Source organism: Daucus carota, chromosome 4 (genome assembly GCF_001625215.2).
Source record: "Daucus carota subsp. sativus chromosome 4, DH1 v3.0, whole genome shotgun sequence".
In the NCBI taxonomy this organism is placed as follows: domain Eukaryota; kingdom Viridiplantae; phylum Streptophyta; class Magnoliopsida; order Apiales; family Apiaceae; genus Daucus; species Daucus carota.
The window spans coordinates 27,275,572-27,289,716 of NC_030384.2; the positions used below are offsets into that span (position 1 = coordinate 27,275,572).

The 14,145-nt window shown below is 33.4% G+C and overlaps 1 long non-coding RNA gene across 2 annotated transcripts; it reads left to right on the forward strand.

The window, feature by feature from the left end:
- The first annotated feature begins 12,076 nt into the window (after positions 1–12,076).
- On the forward strand, positions 12,077–13,931 carry LOC108218216 (uncharacterized). Of its 2 annotated transcripts, XR_001806314.2 has the most exons (4): positions 12,077–12,750; positions 13,182–13,380; positions 13,479–13,589; positions 13,728–13,931. It is a non-coding gene; the product is annotated as an uncharacterized LOC108218216 (long non-coding RNA). The 2 variants fall into 2 exon arrangements; XR_010291403.1 differs by having other exon boundaries at positions 12,084–12,750; positions 13,479–13,931.
- The last annotated feature ends 214 nt before the right edge of the window (positions 13,932–14,145 follow it).

Consider the following 14,145-nt stretch of genomic DNA (forward strand, 5'->3'; position numbering starts at 1 on the left):
TTACTTTATAGATTTAACTAAGTTTATTTTATACTTTATTTTCTTTCATCTTTTAAAACTTATTTTTAAATTTATTTTCTTTATAATTTAAACTTAGTTTAAATAATCAAGTGTCCCGTAACCTTTTGAATTATTCTACTCCAAGACAAATCAGATTGACATTTAGTTGAGACAGATCAGGCTGACAGATTACAAGACAAACATCGGGCTTTCAAATACCAGATTCTCAGAAGCGGTAATGGAAGTACATTGATGACCCAATCCAATTGATTTCTCAAAGGATTATTAGAAGCAGTTTTCTATGTTCGACAAAGCTGATTGTGATTCGAAGAAGATTCTATTGAAGACTGATTGGACACTACTGATAGTGAATTTTGAAGAAGATACTTCAGGCCTTGATCTGAGTAATTACTCCTACTTGATTATCAGATCACCAGATCAGGATGGGAATTTGCTACATATGCAGTGAAGCATCTTTCCAGGGCTCGGAATGTCAACTTTGAATGGCACCACTGGTAGTAGGAAAAGAGAAGTTTTTGCAGACGAATCTTCAAGGGATTTCAATCTAACTCAGTGATTCAGGGATATACAATTACACAGTGAATTGTATCAATGCTAAATCCATCCAGAATCAACTGAACCAAAGACAGAGAACTGTGGAGGTTTAAGGATATAATTATCGAGTTACTACCGTACCAAATCAGTTTCGTGCATTAATGTCAGAACCTTGGGATTGAACAGGAGAGTTTGTAACTACTGAATTTGAGGAAGCTCAAGTCGACGAAAGTTAACACTTTTGAAGAATGTGAGGACATAACTTCAAGTATTAGCATAACACTATCTGAGAGGTTTAGTCATGTCAGATTCAGATGGAATCCATTGGTTTCAAGTGGAGACTCTTCGGGGTTTAGTTCGACAGGTTGTTTGAAAACTGAGTTGGTCAGTACACACAATATTGATTGGTATCTTTAGCAAAGGAGGGTTGCTATATATATTGAAGCCTCGACAAACAAGGATGATAGGGATTGTCTAAAATTCAAGTGGATGTTTTGAAAGAAGCATCACAACAAGTTCTTATGCTATTTTAGGAAAGGTGTGAGATGGATCAATTGCTGATGAGAAGGATGATTATGGTTATCTGGCTATCCAAGCATTCTCTGAAGATGATTCACTTCGCACTTCTCAGGTACGAATTCTTTCTAACTATGCATTACATATTTCTTTATATTCAAAGCATGTTATAAATCTGAGTAGAATTGTTTAACACACAAGCACAAGCATGATAGCATCACAATAGATAATGTTGAACTAGTATGCTAGATGACTATTCTGGTAACTAGGACTGATGATAATCTTGTGCATGTGTCTTTAGCAGATTCTTAACATGTGTATGAATATTTAGGATTTGATTATTTGCAATGGTGAGATTAGAAGCTTTCCTTTGGAACACGACGCTTAGTTTTAGGGGTTATGATCCTAGCATATATAACTTTGTTAAAACACTTACTTTCAGATTCCCTAGTTTAACTAGATTTGCTTATTTATCTGTATTGTTTGTTAAGGATTTTATTTTGTTCTATGATGGAATGTCTACCTTGTGTCAGTAGAACTTTTAGAACTTCATGTTAGATCTAAAACTGACTTTGGTAATAGAGATAGAATAATGCCATATGACAACAGATTGGGACTAGTATGAATTGATAATGTGATCATTAATTTCTTGTGTCTAATCCATATGCTTTTCAAAGATTATTGAATATATGTAATTCTACTTGCTACCTGTTGCACATGTGTTAATTGGTTTAAGTAACGAGTACTGAATCTTCTGAATTGCATAACTGCCTGTCTTGCTCTTGTCTTATCTTTGATTGTTTGCCATGTGTATTCAACATCATGTCTGTTTATTTTCATGTCATGAATGCATGTCTTTGTACTTGCATTGATTTTAGAAAAGCATGTTTGAGAATCACATTAGGGCAATGTCTAGATAAGAATTAGCATGTTAAGGTTACTTCTGTTGTTACCACTGTTAAAGAAAAATCTCTAATCCATCCGGACCCAGTTATGTTTGGGGACCATAGAACTCTTTCCATTTGTGATTGCAGGTTACATATGTTCCATATGATTTTTGGTGCACTCTGTTTGTTGAGTAACTGAAATCATACGGTTCACCAAAAGTACCCTGTTAGCAAATGTGATCGTGCGAGCAGTTCCGTCAATAGTCTTTGAAAGATGACAACAAAGATTCTCTTGCGGGACATGCCTGTTTTCCTGGAATGTCATCATGGAAACATATCTTTCTTGAAAGAGTCAAAACACACAAATTCCTAGTATCAGACTGTTCTCTGACAAAGGACATTATGTCAGTTCATGGAATAGTGTTTTATCTCAAATCAAGAAGGATTTGAATTTGCTCGTAGCTAATATGTAACTTCAATTGAAGATGGAGTGAGCTGTTTCGTTAGTAAAGCTTCATGAGATAAGTGTTAGCTATGGCATCTGAAGCTCTCGCACTTGTATGTCAAAACAAGGAGCTCTTTCTATTCGTAAGAAGATAATTGGTGAGAGGATTACCTCATCTGGAATTCATTATTGGATGAAGAATATGAGTTATGTCAAAATAGGGAAGTCGAAGGAGCATCGCACAGAAGCAAAGATATGATCAACATTACTGAGCCGCTTCAGATGATACGTATGGATTTCTACGGATCAGCTAATGTCATGTCTGCAAACAAAGCCAGATATCTTTTTGTGATGATCATTGACTACTCTAGATTCTTTCGTGTTGTTCGTATGTGTTCGAAGGACAAGACGTCACAAATGAGGGTTGATCAAGATGAACCCTGATCATTGATAAATCCAAAAAGACACCATTCTTGTCAGTGGCCAATCAGAAGCAAACACTAACTCTTGGTACGTGTTTGGAGGAAAATGCCTCTTTGCAAGTCTTGCATTTGAAGCTCAAAGAATATTTTCCTCGGCTACTCAATGGAGTCTACAGTCTACAGGGTGATTATGATTATTCAACAGAAGGTGATTGTAAGTCTGGACTAGGACATTGAACGACACCTTGCTCCAAGCTGTTAAAGGTGATATTAGTGGTATAATAATAATTCAGATCCAAGCAGAATCTCTTTGCAAGGATAAGGATTATTAAAGAAATCCCAGCAACAGCTTAGGGGGAGCATTTGGTGGATCCACTAGTCAAACTCAACACCGCATTGAATATGAGCAGGACATATCAAGAACGTATCTGCTTAGACAAAGGGTTTGGAGTCAATATCATTCCCGGGTTCTAGTTCTTAAATGTTCCTAATGGTGAAGTGAAGACTAGGAGAGCTATTGTGAAAGGATGTTATTTCTTTGAGTTTCAATCTGAAGTGAAACTTGAGGAAGATTCAGAAGCTCTTAAAGGGATCCAGATTGAGTGATTGCACAGCAAGATGATCTCAATCAATTTGAAAAGCAGATTGTGCGGATTCTAATACCCTGACCTAAAGACAATTCGGTACCTAGTACTTGTCGGGTATTCAGATTCTAACTGGATAATTTTGGCTCTGTTACGAGGGACAAGCCAATTTGGTTGCTTAGAGTTACTTCAAAAGAGAAGGTTATGAAGATGATGGAAATAGAATCTTCAAGTTCAGGACTACATCTTAGGGGACTCAACGACCTTCATGATTGAACTAAAGCACCATTGACGAGACTCGGGTTCAGGATATTACAGTGAGCTAGAAGATGAAGCTTCATACAATATTTCAAGGACTTTGCAGTTGCAGATCCAACGGAATTTGTATACCTCTTTCTTCACCAGCTCTCTATGAGTTACTCTCCAACACCTGATGATCGTCACGGACATGGTATGACTTCTGACTAGCATATTATTTTAATATCTGTTTGCTAGAGTCATATTTGGTATCCAAATTATTACCTCTCATGATACAAGGCACACACAATACAACTATCTGTGCTGTGATACCATGATTATATTATATGTGGACTAATGTCACTTGTGCAAGATAATTGTTAAGTGAATGCAGATTAGTGATATGATAAGTTTGTTGGAAAGTTGCAATTCTTCATGGTCTACTAGTTAGCCTAAAGAATGATGGCAATAAAAGGAATTCAAGGATCTTTTGAATATGCGCATTTTGGAAGATTCTAGACCTGCCAAGACTTATGCCAACAACCACTGGACTTGATCAGTACAAGAAAGATACATCAATTGAAATGTCAAGTCTCAGAGGTATTCAACTTATCACTTTACTTAACTGCAAGTGGATCACATGATATATTTTCTATAAGGTATTACTTCTTTCATGAGCATGTCTATCGTATTTTTTGAATGAATTCATGAGTATTAAATTGTATATACATAGGACTTGTGAATTTATTTAAAATCCAGTACCTCGTGCTTTTTGCTATTATATGTGATTGCCATGTTTATTTCTTTGCATACTTAGATGGTGATTATATGTTTTAGCATGAGTGTTGGTTATTTCAAATTATTTAAATTGTGTTGCATGACAATTAAGTGACTTATTTGTTCATGATTTAAATGATTAGAGATGACATGAAGCATGACTTAATTATGTTAATTTTTCTTGATCTATACCTCTTCAACAATTGGTATCTAGTAGAGAACTTTGTCATAATCTAGTCGTGATATATCTGTATTTGTGAAAATACTTAGGATTATGTTCTAGGTTGAATTCATTTTTATAGGTATAAAATCTGAAGCATGACTTATTTGTTTCTAGACTTGTGACTTGTATCAGTAATTGGTATGTGGTTGAAATCTAGTTAGAATTTAGTCATGATATACTAATATTTGTGGAGTTACTTAGATTCTCTCTAGGCTGAATCCATTTATATTAGTGTATATATTTGAAGCATAACTATTTGTGTTGGATATTTGATGATTTATTAATTGATATTTTGTTTCATGTCTAACTGCATTAGTTGTGATACTTATAGTGTTAGTGATATTTTTGCATGCTTATATGTAGATCACTAATATTAAGTATTAATATTTTCTGCGAGGAGTTGTGTGAGTTCACTTGTGTTTAATGATTATCCGTGTAAGACTTGTGAACTTTTCTTCAACTTTCCCTCGGGCTTGCGAATATCTTTGTATGATTGTCATGATTTTAGTTGTTATATGCTGATGTGATGATTATATGATATTGCGTAGGTAATTATTATTTTATCTTAGTTAGATTGTGATCCATGACAATTATATGCGTATTTGTTTCATGATTGACTTTGATAGAATAATAGAAGCATGATTAATTCATTTTTGAAATATTTAATTGGTATCTACTTTTGATGCTTTATTGATGTTTTATTTGTGAATTGATTGTGATGTATTGGCACTGGTGAAATATTGTTGCATATTTCTTAAAACCACTGGTGCTAATATATTTTAGGTGTTTAATATTCTGAGTACAAGGGAGACAACATAATCTTTATTCAGTCTCGTATTTATGTTCTGGAGTGGTGAGTTTCTGTCAAGAAATTTCCTTATCAATTGATTTCAACAATTGGTATCCACTACTCTATTTCATAAATATTTCTTAGAATATTTTGCATCTATACATGTAGCGTCATAGGACGAGACATTGATTATCTTGTATTTTTGTACTTGGTGATCTTTGTCACTTGCAGCGTCTGTTTTGACGATGTGCTAGTATGAGGCCTTTTCACTAATTAGTGTGGCGAATGCTTTATACACTGTAGCACATAAATTTTCTTGTTTCCTTTTTAAATTGTGGTGAGAAACAGGAGTCTGTGTCTTTTTCAAAGACAAGTTCATCTAAACATTTTATGCATAGATTCAGACTCTCGTACTCAAACCAGTTTTTAATGGAAAACTTTGATTCTTTCATCGGTTGTGATTGTCATTCTTTATGCAAATCATTTTTACAATCACAACTGATTCATTTTTTTTTCTCAAAAGATTAAATGCAATTGCTTTCATTCAAAATCATAGATTTTCTAAAGTGCATTTATATCTCTTTCTGTTCTTTGGAACTTAATCAGCCTCTTGGCTTTCCTAGATAGTCATAAGGTTGAAAACCAACAATCTTTATCCCAGACTATAAAACCAAATTCAGAACACATCCCAACTTTCCCCCTGGAGTGATAAGGAACTTATTAGACTAAAGGTCAATGAGAGAGAAACTGTACTCGTTGCAGCAAATAAGGATGTGAGGGATAGTGTACCCACAGCTCTACCTCTCAAGAAGAAAAGGTGTTTTCAAACCTGAGGTAACTGTTGCTCATCTGTATTCTCTCAAAAGAATATAGAGCTGAAAAGGCAATAAAACAGTCTCTGGAATCATTCTCTCAACAGGATGAATCCATTGAAATTCGCTCGTCAGCCAGAGCATCTTGTATGGAGTCAAGCACATCATCAGTAATCACTCTGATGAAGAGCCTAAACAAAAATCTTATGGACACAATACAAGAGAGTGCACAGTAAGGTTAAAGGTTTTGTTCCAGAAGCAACTTCTTCATTTACCATTTTACGGTAGATAAGATGGTTGATGCCTTTACAGGTGTAAGGAGGAAACGAGGATCTCAATTGCCAAATCTTCAGGATTCTCGTCTCCCTCCCCAGATAAGAACAGATCTGGATCCAATCGGAATGGATTTCCTATTTATAGGAGATCGGCAACTCTCTGACTATGAGTCAATTTATTGATGAGTCTGTTGAGGATCGGGGATTTACGAAACCCCATTGCACCGCCAGTGACCTCTCTTGAAGGGGCTTTGGTGATTTTCTCATGCAGGTACAGAAGACCATATTTTGAGTGCTGAGAGAAACACTCTGAGCCAAACACTGAGAGTTAAACACTTGGTGAGATTCTGAGAAGATTCAGTGAGATATCAGAATGAGAAATATGTGAGCATGAGTGAGTGCAAACACATAGGATTTTGAGAAGAGTGAAACACTTGTGAGGTACATATAATACTATTTGGTATTGAAAGCTCACAAGTTGTTGAAAGAATTGACGGAAGCAACTACGGTTCATTCCATTTCACGTTGTGAACTTATGGTTGATGATTCTCTTGAATCAAGTGTCTTCACAGACATTGAGGAGGACTTAGGACTTTGCCATAATTAAGCCTTTGTCTAACCTCCCAGAGCAAACAACTCTGGATCCTTAATTGGATAAGCCACTTAGTGGTTGGCAACTTGTGGACCATGATTCGGATTTATCTGATGAGTCTGCAGGGACTGGGAATTACGAACTCCCATTGCACCACCGGTGACCCCCTTTAAGGGTGGCTAAGGTGATTTTCTTGCAGGTACTCAGCATTTTGGAAGCTCAGTATTTGTGTGGTGGGATACACTTACAGAACTCGTGAGTGACACCCTTACCCAAAAACCGAGAGAAAATTGAGTGTTGAGTGATACACCTGCAGAACATTTTAGTGAGACACCCACTAATTACCAAATTTATACCTAAAGACAAAGTGGATGTTGTTACTGGAATGTCAGTTTTTATTCCTTACTTTTCCGTTTGGAACCTATTCTTTCAGCATAGGGACCAACCCAATCAAAGTAAACCCTTCTTCTGAACTCTTTCTTCGACCCCAGCTTTAGCGTTGTTTAGTTCTCTATGGGGAGATTATCTTTTGGTACAGGAAGTATTGTACACGTTCCTTGACCTATTTGATACCACATATCCTCGGAGGATTCCACAACTAAGGGGGAGAATATATTTAGGGGGAGAATATATGAAAGGGGGAAGAAAAAGTAAGTTAGCTTTCTTCTGCTGTCTACAACTAAGGGGGAGTAAACTACTCTTTAGTGGTGTACTGCTGAGGGGAGATTTATCTTTCAACTAAGGAGGAGGATTGATCTTTCATCTAAGGAAGATAGCTACTTATCACTAAGGGGAACCTGATCAAGGTAACGGGAGGAGAAGTATAAGGTGATACAATTATTCTTCAGTAAGTGGTAGAAAGGAACTTATTCATTACCACTGAAGAATTTAATGAAGCTGCTGATTGTTCTTTGCATAATGGAATGTTTTGAATTCTCTTCAAGACAGACTATGAGGATTATCTGGCAGGTAAGCAAGAACCAGAGAAATAAAGGTGATATGCACATTTGTTATTTCTATTTCATGAAATCTGGAAATGTATTATATGATCCAGAAACTTTGTAGCATTATTTACTAGTCCAGGACTTTACTTTTTCTAGTGTTAGTTGAGTTATCCTCCAGAGGATTTGCTTGTTATGATTAACAAACAAATAGGGGGAGATTGTAAGTCTAAATGTAAAGACAACTCTATCTGTTACATAGGGATGATAACTCAACAATAGAACAGGACAAGTAAATAACACTACGCCTGCACCGGAATCGGAAGATACGAAGACAAAGGTTGAAGAAGCCATCTACAGTCTTGAAGGAATAAGTTCACTGGAAGAAGTTCATTAATATGTTCATGCCTCAGTGAAGAATAAAGATTGAAGTATTCAAGATTGTGGAAGCAATGAAGATGTTGTCCAAGTACTCGAAAGATTTCAGTGCAACCCCTGAAGCAAGATATTTCTATATATCTTGGTTGGTTATTTATAATCAACAAACTGAAGCATAAACTAACCCGGAACCGACTGATCAATGTTTGCTGACAAAGACGGTACAATGTTTGACTTCAGTGTTAGTCGCTTGTGAACCAGACCAGTGCACTAAGCGTCAGCACGTATGGAGTTTGCAAAGTATTTATCAATCGAAGAATTGATCAAGTCATAACAAGTCATTTGTTCCAAAGCCAAGCCAAGCCACATGTCTATCCTCTGCAAGCTATGCCAAAGCTTACTGCTCAAAGGCCATATATCAAAGCTTCCACACAAAGCCATATGAGGAAGTGACCTATCTTTATGTGTGTGCACTTATATATTTGTATATGTACAAATATATTTATATATATGTATATATGTATATTTAATTAAATATAATATATATAATATATATGTATATATGTTTTTTATTAAACATATGTATATGTATATTTATATGTATGTATATTTAAATAAATATATATGTATATAGTATATGTATCTATAATTTACATAAGCAATTATATAATTAAGTGCATATATATATATATTATATTATGTGCATAAATATATTTATATTTAGAGAGAGCTATATATATCTTTATATATATATATTTATATTAATATTTACACATAGTTATATGTATATTATATATATTTAAATATATGAGAATATATTTAAATATATGTGTATATATATATTACTATATGTTTATATAAATATTATATATATGTATATATTCATATATACTTTTCTTTATATATTTATGTTTATATTTATATTTATAAATAACTATATATATCTCTATATATATTTATATATATTTATATTTGTATTTACATATAATTATATATTATATATATTTGAATATATGAGAATATATTTAAATATATGTACATATATTATTATATGTTCATATAAATAATATATATATGTGTGTATATATTTATATATACTTTTATTTATTAATATAATAACAACATAATATATTATAGGGAAAATAGATTTTTTTGCCACTCAGCTTATTATTTGTTTAGAAACCTACCACTGAACTATATTTTTTTTCTTTTTTGTCACTAATGTTAGGTTCGGACTTTTTTTTTGTCACTAACGTTAGGTTCGGATTTGATTATTAACACTATGTTATTTTTTTAGTATTATTAAAATATAGTGTTAGTATGCAATATAATGGCGATCTAATATGTGTCTATATCTTTATGTAGTGTCCTAGGTAGTTTACCTTGAAGGACAAGAGTTGTACACGCATTTTGAGACTCCAAAAAATTTCAAAAATTATTTTATTTTATTTTTTCCGAATAAAATTTAATGTTGGTTTTTTTTTTCCTTAAAAAAATGTTGGATTTTTTTTGTCACTAACGTTATGTTTTGATTTGATTATTAACAATATGTTAATTTTTTAGCATTATAAAAACATAGTGGTAGTCTGCAATATTATGATGATATGATATGTGTCTATAACATTATATACAGTCATCTATATGTCCCTTAGCTAGTTTACCTTGAATTATGAGAGTTTAACAGGCATTTTAAGAACCTAAAAAATTTAGTTTTATGAATTATTTTAAGACTCCACAAATATATAGTATCACTTGACTTTATAGTTCTTTACCACTACTTGTCACGTATTTTAAGGTTCCCACTTTTTATAAATATAGTTCCATAAGTTAATTTTGAGATTTCCTGTTTGAGTAAAAAAAATCCGTACTCTCGTCCTCTAAGATAAACTACTATGACACAAATGGAGTACTACATATAAAGATATAGACACAGATCACTATTATATTGCAGACTACCGAAAAATAGATTTCCGAAAAATATCGTTTGGATGGTCAGAAAATTTAAATAAAGGTCTGATTTTAATTAAATATAATAAAATTTCCCAAAATGCCTCTTCAAAAGTTGACGATGACGGCAGAAGATAATGGAAAGGGTGCAAAGTGTCTACGGGTTAAAAGTAAGGGGCTGCATGGTGTTTATTCCAAAACTATTAGGTGCAATGTGTAACATGCTGAAATCAAAGGGGTGCCAAATGCAATTAACTCTAAAAAGAATAACATAGTGTTAATAATCAAATCCAAACCTAACGTTAGGGACAAAAAAAAAATCCGAACCTAATATTAGTGGCAAAAAAGAAAAAAATTATAGTTCAGTGGTAGGTTTCTAAACAAATAATAAGTTAGGTGGCAAAAAAGTCTATTTTCCCTATATTATATTATATATATTATGCATGCATATGATGATGTCAGGTGTCTAGGGCACTCTAGGGTTTGCATGGCTTTGCATGTATATGTATCCTCTTATGAAAATCGACTAAGGCAAAGATACAGTGGATCACAGGGAAGGTTGAGCGCAAGTTAGGAGAGAGAACAGTGGACTCTCTCCACTGTAGGAGCGCAAGTTTCTGACGAGGAGAGATAACAGGGGAATTCTTCCCTGTGTGGCGCAAGTTTAAGGTGTTGGAATTACTTCCACTACTACAAAATTGATCTTAGGAAACGCTACTTGCATAGCATTTTTTCTCATGCGCTATTTAAGTAGTATACTTGCATAGCGTTTTTACAGAAAACGTTATGTAAGCTATTTTATATAAAAAAATATATATACATTCAGATACTAAGATAGCGTTTCTTAAGTAAACGCTATTGAAGTATAAACTTAGATGACGTTTGTACAAACGCTATCCAAGATAACGTATTTTAAGTAATTATTTATATTTTTATTTTTAAATACTGATACATATATAGCGCTTGTAGAAACGCTATCCAAGATAACGTATTTTAAGTAATTATATATATTTTTTTATTTCTAAATACTGATACATATATAGCGCTTATAGAAACGCTATCCAAGATAACATATTTTAAATAAATATTGTTACATATATACCACTTGTATAAATGCTATCCAAGATAACGTATTTTAAGTAATTATATATATTATTTTTATTTCTAAATACTCATACATATATAGTGCTTGTTGAAACGTTAACTAAGTATCTTTATTTTATGTTACTTTTATCAAAATAGTTTTTATTAATTCTTATTTTTTCTGTGACGACTGGAATTTTTAGAAATTATTTTATTTTATATTCATACTTTTTTCAAAAAGAAGAAATAAAATCATATATTTTATTTTATATTAAGTTTTTAATTTTATTTATTTAAATACTAATTAATTCAATTCATATTTATTTATACTAATTATATTTATTAGTATAATTTAATTCATATTTATTTATACTAATTATGATATTTAAATTTAAATTATAAAAAATGTATTATTTTAGTTTTATATTTTGAATTATTGAAAATATTTCAAATGATTATCTCCAAATAAAAGAGATTTGCAAACAATCGTTTAAAACTAGTTATTTATAAAATTAGATAAATATTTTAAAAAGAAAATATTATTTTTGTATCGGAAGCCAAGAATTCTAAGTATACAAATAGAATTTTCTTAAAACCAATTATTTGTTGGAATTTCGGTTTTTATGTTAAGAAAATAAAAAGTAAATTAGGAGTACTTCACTGTAAATGAGGAGTGCCGAAAACGTAGACACGTAGTGCAACCGGTGAGGGGAAAAAAGAACAGAGCACGCAGTATGCATATGGGGAAAGGAAACAAAACTTAGGGTTTCTGTAGAGGAGACGGAATCAAATCAATAGAGAGGTTTCAAGGTAAGGATTTATGATTGAGCGGTTGAATATATATATGTGTGTGTTTGAACGATGGTGGTGGAGGATTTATACGGTGTCGCAACTGGTGGTGGCTATGTGTGGGTTCGAAAGAGTTGCAGGGGGTTTGGGGTTGTTGAGGTCTAAATTAAAAGCGGCGGTAGTGGCTGGTATGTAGGCGGGCTGCACAGCGGCGTTGTCACGTTCAGATGAAGCCAACAGTGGCTATGGCTGGGAATTCAGGCAGCAATTGTGTGCAGGGCTGGTGAAAGGAGGGATGCAGGCAAGCTGTTTGATTAAATGTCTGAGAGAGAGAAGTTAGCGAAGGTGTGTTGTTGGGCAATGTTAGCGCGGTTGTCGTAGATGGGATCATGGCAGCGGCGGCAGCCGCAGGAGGACGGGAGGGAAGCAAGGGAGATGGAGTATGCGGAGAGAAGGCAGATAGTTATTCCAAAGCATCTGTGTCAAATGTCTTCCAGGTTGGCCTTTTAACCAGTCTAATAACATGTTTCTGTATATCTGAAGCTCTTTGTATAATGTATGTTTCTATATTGTCTACAGCGTAGAGGCAATTAAAATTTGGATAACCTTTCTTATGGCAAGGTTTGGTCTAATCATAATCAAGTAAAAGTATCACAGCCTGGTAATGGCTTGTCTAGTTTTGGCTTTAGTGTCCGGGCAAAAACTGTGACGGATAAGGTTGAAACGAAATTTAATGGTGGCAATAGAAGTCCTGATGCATCTTCGGAACTGAACAAAGGCCCTAGAACTAGTAGCGCAACTAAAATATTGGATGTAAAATCCTATACAAGCATGACTGATCTATTTTTTTTCTGTTGTATTTGTGAGTTTTTGAATTAATTTATTTATTTTACTTGACTGATCTGATTACCTCCCCTCTTCAATGAAGGTAGATGCAAGCGGTCAATATTGTGTAGTTGCTGAGATGACGGGTGCAGTACATGGATTTGTAGCAGCAAGATAAATGGCATGAGAGCTTTCCTGTCAAGTGGCACATTATAAAAGATGTTCCAAACCCAAACTCCCGGCACATCATTTTAGACAATATTGAGAACAAGCCTGTGACCAACAGCAGGGACACTCAAGAGGTTTGATAGCTATAAACTCCTTTTTTCTCTTTCTTTGTAGCGTTTATAAAGTAATATAGTTGCTTAGATTTTAACTCCTTTTTTATCTTTCTTTGTAGCACTTATAAAGTCTTTTCACGACTCTAAGTCTTCACCGAGCCTCCCACTAGGCCACTACTATGTACAAATTCACTTCTCGACCCTTTGCGACTAATCTCACTTGATTGAAGGTAGTGCGTGAGTCTTTGTAATTTGAGATTTCTAAGTTTTGTTTGGTTGAGTTTGTGTTTTGATTTTAATTTTGAACTTGGTGAAATTTATTCAGGCATGTAACATATACTAGTGATATTTTTGTGTTGGTTGTGCAGGATTACAGGCGTCTCGTTCACTTTGGAGCGCAGTTGATGAGCTAGAACAATTATTTTTATTGTGACATCTCTGTTGTATAATGATTTTACTTGTGTAATTAGTGATTTTTATTAAACAGAATTAGTGATTTATTTTTGGTTTAATGGAAGTTGATATTATGATTTGTTTCGATTATATGAGAGTAATCTAAATTGTGCATTTGCGTTTTTTCTCTTTTTATTGTATTTATGAAAATATTAATAATACTACAAATAAAAATAAAATTTAGAAAAATTATAAAATTATTAATTTTATTAATGCATCACTTTGCAAGCGCTATTTTAAAATAACTTCAATAGCACTTCCAAAAATGTTATATAAGTAATATTTTCTTAAACACATCCAACTTATATAGCGTTTATTGAAGTGCTATGTAAG